This window comes from Homalodisca vitripennis, chromosome X (assembly GCF_021130785.1).
Source record: "Homalodisca vitripennis isolate AUS2020 chromosome X, UT_GWSS_2.1, whole genome shotgun sequence".
Taxonomy (NCBI): domain Eukaryota; kingdom Metazoa; phylum Arthropoda; class Insecta; order Hemiptera; family Cicadellidae; genus Homalodisca; species Homalodisca vitripennis.
Genome location: NC_060215.1, coordinates 157,759,097 through 157,768,400, shown reverse-complemented (window position 1 = coordinate 157,768,400; position 9,304 = coordinate 157,759,097).

Below are 9,304 nucleotides of genomic sequence, written 5' to 3'. Positions count from 1 at the left end.
CTGTCCCTTATCTTGCATATCTAGGTTTCGATGTCGAGGTGGAAGCTCAATCAATTCTATGTGTCTAAACATCAGTTTTGGGACTCACTTATTCTTTCACTGTCTCTTATCTTGCATATCTAGGTTTAGGTGTCGAGGTGAAAGCTCCATCAATTCTATGTGTCTAATCATCAGTTTTAGGACTCGCTTATTCCTTCAATATCTCATAATTTGCATATCTAGGTTAAGATGTCGAGGAAGAAGCTCAATCAATTCTGTTTCTAATCATCAGTCATGGGACTCGCTTATTCATTCACTGTATCTTATCTTGCATACCTAGGTTTAGGTGTCGAGAAGGAAGCTCAATCAATTCTATGTGTCTAATCATCAGTTTTGGGACTTGCTTATTCCTTCACTGTCTCTTATCTTGCATATCTAGGTTTAGATGTCGAGGAAGAAGCTCAATCAATTCTATGTGTCTAATCATCAGTTTTGGGACTTGCTTATTCCTTCACTGGCCCTTATCTTGCATATCTAGGTTTAGATGTCGAGGAGGAAGCTCAATCAATTCTATGTGTCTAATCATCAGTTTTGGGACTTGCTTATTCCTTCACTGTCCCGTATCTTGCATATCTAGGTTTAGATGTCGAGGAAGAAGCTCAATCAATTCTATGTGTCTAATCATCAGTTTTGGGACTCGCTTATTCCTTCATTGTCTCTTATCTTGCATATCTAGGTTTAGATGTCGAGGAGAAAGCTCAATCAATTCTATGTGTCTAATCATCAGTTTTGGGACTCGCTTATTCATTCACTATCTCTTATCTTGCATATCTAGGTTTAGATGTCGAGAAAGAAGCTCAATCAATTCTATGTGTCTAATCATCAGTTTTGGGACTTGCTTATTCCTTCACTGTCCCTCAACTTGCATATCTAGGTTTAGATGTCGAGGAAGAAGCTCAATCAATTCTATGTGTCTAATCATCAGTTTTGGGACTCGCTTATTCCTTCACTGTCCCTTATCTTGCATATCTAGGTTTAGATGTCGAGGAAGAAGCTCAATCAATTCTATGTGTCTAATCATCAGTTTTGGGACTCGCTTATTCCTTCACTGTCCCTTATCTTGCATATCTAGGTTTAGATGTCGAGGAAGAAGCTCAATCAATTCTATGTGTCTAATCATCAGTTTTGGGACTTGCTTATTCCTTCACTGTCCCTTATCTTGCATATCTAGGTTTAGATGTCGAGGAAGAAGCTCAATCAATTCTATGTGTCTAATCATCAGTTTTGGGACTCGCTTATTCTTTCACTGTCTCTTATCTTGCATATCTAGGTTTAGATGTCGAGGAAGAAGCTCAATCAATTCTATGTGTCTAATCATCAGTTTTGGGACTTGCTTATTCCTTCACTGCCTCTTATCTTGCATATCTAGGTTTAGATGTCGAGGAAGAAGCTCAATCAATTCTATGTGTCTAATCATCAGTTTTAGGACTCGCTTATTCCTTCACTATCTCATAATTTGCATATCTAGGTTTAGATGTCGAGGAAGAAGCTCAATCAATTCTATGTGTCTAATCATCAGTTTTGGGACTCGCTTATTCCTTCACTGTATCTTATCTTGCATACCTAGGTTTAGATGTCGAGAAGGAAGCTCAATCAATTCTATGTGTCTAATCATCAGTTTTGGGACTTGCTTATTCCTTCACTGTCCCTTATCTTGCATATCTAGGTTTAGATGTCGAGGAAGAAGCTCAATCAATTCTATGTGTCTAATCATCAGTTTTTTTATTCACTTATTCCTTCACTGTCTCTTATCTTGCATATCTAGGTTTAGATGTCGAGGAAGAAGCTCAATCAATTCTATGTGTCTAATCATCAGTTTTGGGACTTGCTTATTCCTTCACTGTCCCTTATCTTGCATATCTAGGTTTAGATGTCGAGGAAGAAGCTCAATCAATTCTATGTGTCTAATCATCAGTTTTGGGGACTCGCTTATTCCTTCACTGTCTCTTATCTTGCATATCTAGGTTTAGATGTCGAGGAGGAAGCTCAATCAATTCTATGTGTCTAATCATCAGTTTTGGGACTTGCTTATTCCTTCACTGTCCCTTATCTTGCATATCTAGGTTTAGATGTCGAGGAAGAAGCTCAATCAATTCTATGTGTCTAATCATCAGTTTTGGGACTCGCTTATTCCTTCACTGTCTCTTATCTTGCATATCTAGGTTTAGATGTCGAGGAAGAAGCTCAATCAATTCTATGTGTCTAATCATCAGTTTTGGGACTTGCTTATTCTTTCACTATCTCTTAATTTGCATATCTAGGTTTAGATGTCGAGGAAGAAGCTCAATCAATTCTATGTGTCTAATCATCAGTTATGGGACTCGCTTATTCCTTCACTGTCCCTTATCTTGCATATCTAGGTTTAGATGTCGAGGAAGAAGCTCAATCAATTCTATGTGTCTAATCATCAGTTTTGGGACTTGCTTATTCCTTCACTGTATCTTATCTTGCATATCTAGGTTTAGATGTCGAGGAGGAAGCTCAATCAATTCTATGTGTCTAATCATCAGTTTTGGGACTTGCTTATTCCTTCACTGTCCCTTATCTTGCATATCTAGGTTTAGATGTCGAGGAGGAAGCTCAATCAATTCTATGTGTCTAATCATCAGTTTTGGGACTTGCTTATTCCTTCACTGTCCCTTATCTTGCATATCTAGGTTTAGATGTCGAGGAAGAAGCTCAATCAATTCTGTGTCTAATCATCAGTTTTGGGACTCGCTTATTCTTTCACTGTATCTTATCTTTGCATATCTAGGTTTAGATGTCGAGAAAGAAGCTCAATCAATTCTATGTGTCTAATCATCAGTTTTGGGACTTGCTTATTCCTGCACTATCTCTTATCTTGCATATCAAGGTTTAGATGTCGAGGAGGAAGCTCAATCAATTCTATGTGTCTAATCATCAGTTATGGGACTCGCTTATTCCTTCACTGTCCCTTATCTTGCATATCTAGGTTTAGATGTAGAGAAGGAAGCTCAATCAATTCTATGTGTCTAATCATCAGTTTTGGGAGTCGCTTATTCCTTCACTGTCCCATATCTTGCATATCTAGGTTTAGATGTCGAGGAAGAAGCTCAATCAATTCTATGTGTCTAATCATCAGTTTTGGGACTTGCTTATTCCTTCACTGTCCCTCAACTTGCATATTTAGGTTTAGATGTCGAGGAAGAAGCTCAATCAATTCCATGTGTCTAATCATCAGTTTTGGGACTTGCTTATTCCTTCATTGTCCCTCAACTTGCATATTTAGGTTTAGATGTCGAGGAAGAAGCTCAATCAATTCCATGTGTCTAATCATCAGTTTTGGGACTTGCTTATACCTTCACTGTTGCTTATCTTGCATATCTAGGTTTAGATATCGAGAAAGATGCTCAATCAATTCTATGTGTCTAATCATCAGTTTTGGGACTCGCTTATGCCTTCACTGTCTCTTATCTTGCATATCTAGGTTTAGATGTCGAGGAAGAAGCTCAATCAATTCTATGTGTCTAATCATCAGTTTAGGGAGTCGCTTATTCCTTCACTATCCCTTATCTTGCATATCTAGGTTGGATGTCTTGGAGGAATTTAGTTATCCTGCGCGTCTTATCCCCAGTGTTATAATCAGGTTATTGGTCCATGGACTGTGTCTTGAATTATAACTCATTTACAATTATATGTGCTTTTGGAGTTCATAACATTTAAAAATGGTGTTGAGATTGTAAAGTTGAATTTGATTCAGCTTCTGCTATAATTAAAATTTAATTAATAAATATGATTCTATTTATTCATAGAGTATTTATAACTATATTAGATTGTTTTCAAAATCAAAATTAGCAATTAAATGAGTCAAGTATAACAGTGAAGTACAGTATATTTGACTAAAACACCATTATTATATTAAAATCTGTGTTAAGGCATAGCACCATTATTGTCTGTGGCTGGCTTAGGTTCACCTCACTCTATTACCTTGCTGGAAAGATACATAAATATCCCACATTGTGGTAAAGTGTTTTAATATGGACAATTTAAATTACTTTCAGGATAAACAATACGTGTAAATATCTGAAGCATTCATATTTTATTTATTATAAACTTATACATGTAAGTTTACCTCTCTATGAATATGAACTTTAAAAACTCTGTTAATGATGATATCAGTAAAATTGATTTAATTTCACTAGAACAATTTATATATTTACTTTTGTGAACAAATACTGTGCACCTGTAAAATATTGTATAGTTCAGTTGAGTAAGAGTGTATAGAGGATTGTGAAGGCATTACTTGACATATTTCGTTAAAATTATATGAAAGCATAATTACTTGAGGGGCTTATATGTGGGTCCAGCTTGACTCATGACTGAACAAATGGAATTCTTCAATCAATAAAATCAGACATGCAAAAATGATTTTGTTATTTTCTTTATTCATTCAGAGGCTTTACACGTCTGGATAAAGAATTACTGTTGTGGAGTTTAATAAATCTGTTTACTGACCCTTTTGGATGTTCATGGATTTGAGGATACTATTTTGAAATACTTTTGTGTATAAGAAAATTAATCATGCTTGACACCTTTAATTCTTAAAATCTTGACAATTCTGTGATGTGCAAACACTTTCGTTATCTCCTCCTAGACCACAACTTTTGTTCTGCAGAGCAAAATCACACTGTCGAGACAGGACTGCATCTATCCCTTATTCCATTCACCCATGCTCCTTCACAAGTGCCCGATTCACTCTCTACATCATCTGTAGAAATCTGAGTCACATTTAGACGAGAAGTATTCGACTCAACATCGTATTACAAAATGTTCAACTTTAAATAAGAATCAAGATTACATAATGTTATATTGTGTTTGAAAAATATAAATGTATTCTCTCAATGTCCGGGGATGTGACCTGTAACAAAAAGAGGAAACACCAGTTTCAGCATATTTATCTCCAGATAAGTGTTAATAAAAGGACCACAGCCGCTTCAAGAATCTTGACCCACACTGTGTTACTTGTACTGATAGTTACAAAACAATACATGTATGGGCACAACTAAATTCACAAGGCACTCAGTATTTGGTAACTGAATAAGCGAACTGTTAGACATTTGGGAAAACCTGTCATAAACTGATTAGATAAGAGCATTGTACTAGTTAAGAATTAGTTAAACAACAAGAGGTCAATTCTCAACTGGTTTTCTCAATTACTCCCCCCCAATACCACAATCTTTATCTGCAATTATCCAAATAAAGTTTGTCTTAATTGATTTTGAATCACAATAAAGCTCAGTTACGTTTGGGGCTGCAACTTATTGTAGAGTGGTCCGATTTGTATTATTTAAGTGTATGCTGTAGTTTCATTGACTAACCAAGACCTTTAAAATGATATGTTTCACGACTATAAGTGCTATTTGAAAAGTTTACCCTCCATCTACTTTCCCATGAGGGCTACTATCATTATTAGTGTAGCCCTTTGTAGCTAGTAAGAGTGCCGCAAACAGATTTTACACATCTGAAATAACAAAAAAAATTACTTTTCAATACCTATAAAGAAAACAGAATGTGTTTCTGCAAGAATTGCTTAATATATCATTACTTATCCCTTACATTGTCAAAAGCATATAATTTAGTGTAAATTAAAACGAATAAGAGAATAATTAAGGTTATAAACACATTAAAGACATCACTAACATGTGGTATCCAAACGAACAATGAAAAAATGTAACTTAATCTAAACATAAAGAAACGATTTTTAAATTATTAATTAGCTGTGTCTAAGATTGACTCCTAATGGTTGGTCATTTGTTTTGAAGGGCTAATATGTTGGTCTGTTTAGATCCTCTTAACAACAATTTTGTGTAATCTTTATTGTCACAAATTTGAAATTTCTTAATATCATTAAGAGAGAAGGATATTCCAACAGTTTGATTGTGTTGCACTGCATGTGGAGACACGGGTCTAAGTAAATTTCGATCTTGATTTTGGATGTTCATCCTCGGCCTAAGTGAAGTTGATGTTTCTCCAATTTAATCATTAGAGGAATTTTGATTGGAAATTGATTAAATTTTCACCGTTATTAGTGATTTTTCTGGAATGTAATATTTTTTCTGGGTAATACTGCTTTTATAACAATTTGTTGATTTTTTAATTCGGTGGCCTTTTAAAAATAATTCTGGATGCCTATTAAAAAGGTCTTTTGATTCTGGAGATTGTTCTGAAAGTTTGTAGAGGGTCTCCATTTTTTCGGTATAATCCAGAATGATACTGAGTTATAATTTAACATCTTTTGCCACATTTTCCACGTTTCAGTTTTTTGGTTCATCCATTTCACTTATAAACAATTTTATAGGAAAACCTCTGCTTATTAATACATTTTACAACAACGTTATAATTTTGAAAGTCAAGTTCATCTGTACATAAATTTTTAGCTCTTAGAGGAAGACCCTTGGAGATATAATTTCCCTCATAATGCAAGTATTGCATACTATTTGTGTCCTTGACATGAATTTTAGTGTTGAAGCAACCGTTGTCTAATAAAACATCTATTAAGTATCAAAAAATCATTTAGCTCTTTTAGATATAATTTTTTTCAGGCATTCCATTCTATTATTTCAATCAAGAAAGATGTCATCAATGTAATAAAACTAAAGCCAAAGTTGAAAGTGTTGTTTTCTTAGGACAAGAAGCTGAGAAATTGCAAGTAGTCCTAAAAGGACCTTTGCACTGCTTCCGGGATGACAGGATATCCTGGATAGGTAAGGTTGGGGGGGAGGCACCTCCTCAGGCATGTCTCCTTGGAAGAAGCTCTATAGTCTTGAGACTTGCGTCCATATTAATAAATGTATGTATGTATATTTATTTGTTTATTTATATGGATGCAAGTTTCAAAAATAATTCAAAATCCCGTTATTTAAAAAAAATTATCAGTGCTTTTCCAAAGTCACTTCAAAACCAAAACTTTTGACGATTGCACAATATTTTATTTTATTCATAAAATGGTAACATAAATAATATAATCAAAATGTTCACTTGTTTTGCATGCAGCGGCACCAGGATTTTATTTTCTTACTTTTTTACACAAATGTTATATTTTAGGTGGCTCTCTTGAGAAAAATAAATTAGAATGCAGGACTCGGAAGTATGACAACATAAGTATTAGTTATTTAAGTATGAACCGAGATCTGTATTCTTCAGGAGTGTAATCACTAAGGTAATGGTAAACGGGTTACTTTCACCAAACAGTAGGTTATGGGACCGTTGCCCGCGCTCACTACTGAACGCATACTTGAATGTCTTAATAGAAAATAACACATGCAGAAGTTATCGTCAGGGTCAAGCTCTAACTACAGATAACACTTTGAAAATCATTATCAGATGTGTATTGAGATTAGGCTTGAGTTGGTACTGAATAATCTTAGTCCTAATTTTATTTTACTGACACAAAACTCTTTCAGAACTCTTATAAAATTACTTGTCTTAAGGCTAAAGTGTAACAATGTCCTTAATCTAATTAACAGTGAATAAAAAACACAATGAATCATGATACAGCTTCGTTTCACAGCCTAGTAAGTTCGCACTACAGGTTTCTGTTGCACCCAACTATACCCTGTTACATGTGAAATAACAGTATTGCAACACTTTTCATATACTAAAGACAAGTAATTATGGTATCGGTATGCTCAAATTGATTGAAAACTTATAAATTATTTTGACAATATTGTTACACTTATACTGTTGATGAATCATTGACTTCCTCGTTAAACAATCACCTGACCATCAGTTCCAAGCCACACACTCAGATCTGATAACATTGATTGCAAGGAAGGAAACTTTCTTAGGATATTGGATAAAAAATGTTATAATTTTGAATTCAGTAAACAGAAGACATAGGAAATTATAGAAGTAAATAAAATATATATTCTTGGCTCAAGAGAATGGCCGGAATGAGGTTTAAAGAAGGTCAGTCTCCCGTTTAAAAAAAATATGACCTGATTTTCATTGCTGGTCGTAGCACACAATAATACGAGATAAAAATCGATTTGAACGGACTGGCACCATGTTTATGGGTGCCAATTTTCAAAGACCGATGTCAAGTTTGGCCATCTCAAACTATAAATAAAATTCAAGTGAAATTTATCCAAGAAACTATCTAAGAATAAAATTAAAAAAATAATTCAAATGGCATTTTACAGACTTAATATAACTCATAATTATGGCAGAACTTTCTAAAACAAAGTGCATCCATTTTACAATATTGAAAGAACGCTAAGATGTATATCTCCTAATATACAATATTTGCTGAAACCTCATAATACTATATATTTAGATGTATGTAGCAACCAGCAGTTTCTGTACCTAAATAATAATAATTATGGACATGTATATATTTTGCTTGTCAGAATTTTTATCTACAGTTCTAAATGTAATAGAGATACCACACTAAATGCCAATTTAACTATTAATTAAATCAGATCAAAGTGAGGAGCTCGAAACTAATGCAGAACGATTTACAAAATAGATCTTTTAAATTTATATTCAAAAAATAAATGGCCTTTAGTATATGACAACATGTGTCAACTCAATGTACAGAAACCTGTTTAGGAACCGAATTTACATACAAGCTCAGGGAAGTGGTCCCTGCATCGCAGAATGTACACCTTGTACATTTCATTATATTACTAGATAAATAAAACACAAATACCAATGTTTATATCAAAGATACAACACATGTTCAGTACTTGACTCTAGGTTCTACTCTATGCCTGTTACACACATCAAAATACAGATTACAATTAAACATGGTGGACCAAATTATATTATAATACTGATTTTATTCATCAAACTTCATTTTTCAATGTGACTACCCAGTACTTTTAGAGCCTCAATGTAGATCACTTAAATGTTCTACTTTATTTAATATTCAGGGATTTTTTAGTTCACATGATGTGAAAAATTATTGTTCTTCAGATAACTAAGCCATACTGAAGTATTTGTAAGCTTATGAGAGAAGAGTTATTGGTTCCATCAATATTGTTTAGCATCATTTAAATCATACATATCTGGAGATATACACAAGATATTGTGTGGTCATCTAGCCAAATAAAACATAAATACCATATAAATCCAATGTAAAAAGGGTTATTTTACGTCTGTACTGCTTTCACTACTTCGAGGGATGTTAGAAAAATAAGGTTCCCTATGCCGCCGAGACAGAATGCGATATGTTTGGAGGAATCTGGCAACACTGTCTTACTCTTCAGCTGTCCCTCTCTCTATCCATACCACTCGCGCCTCG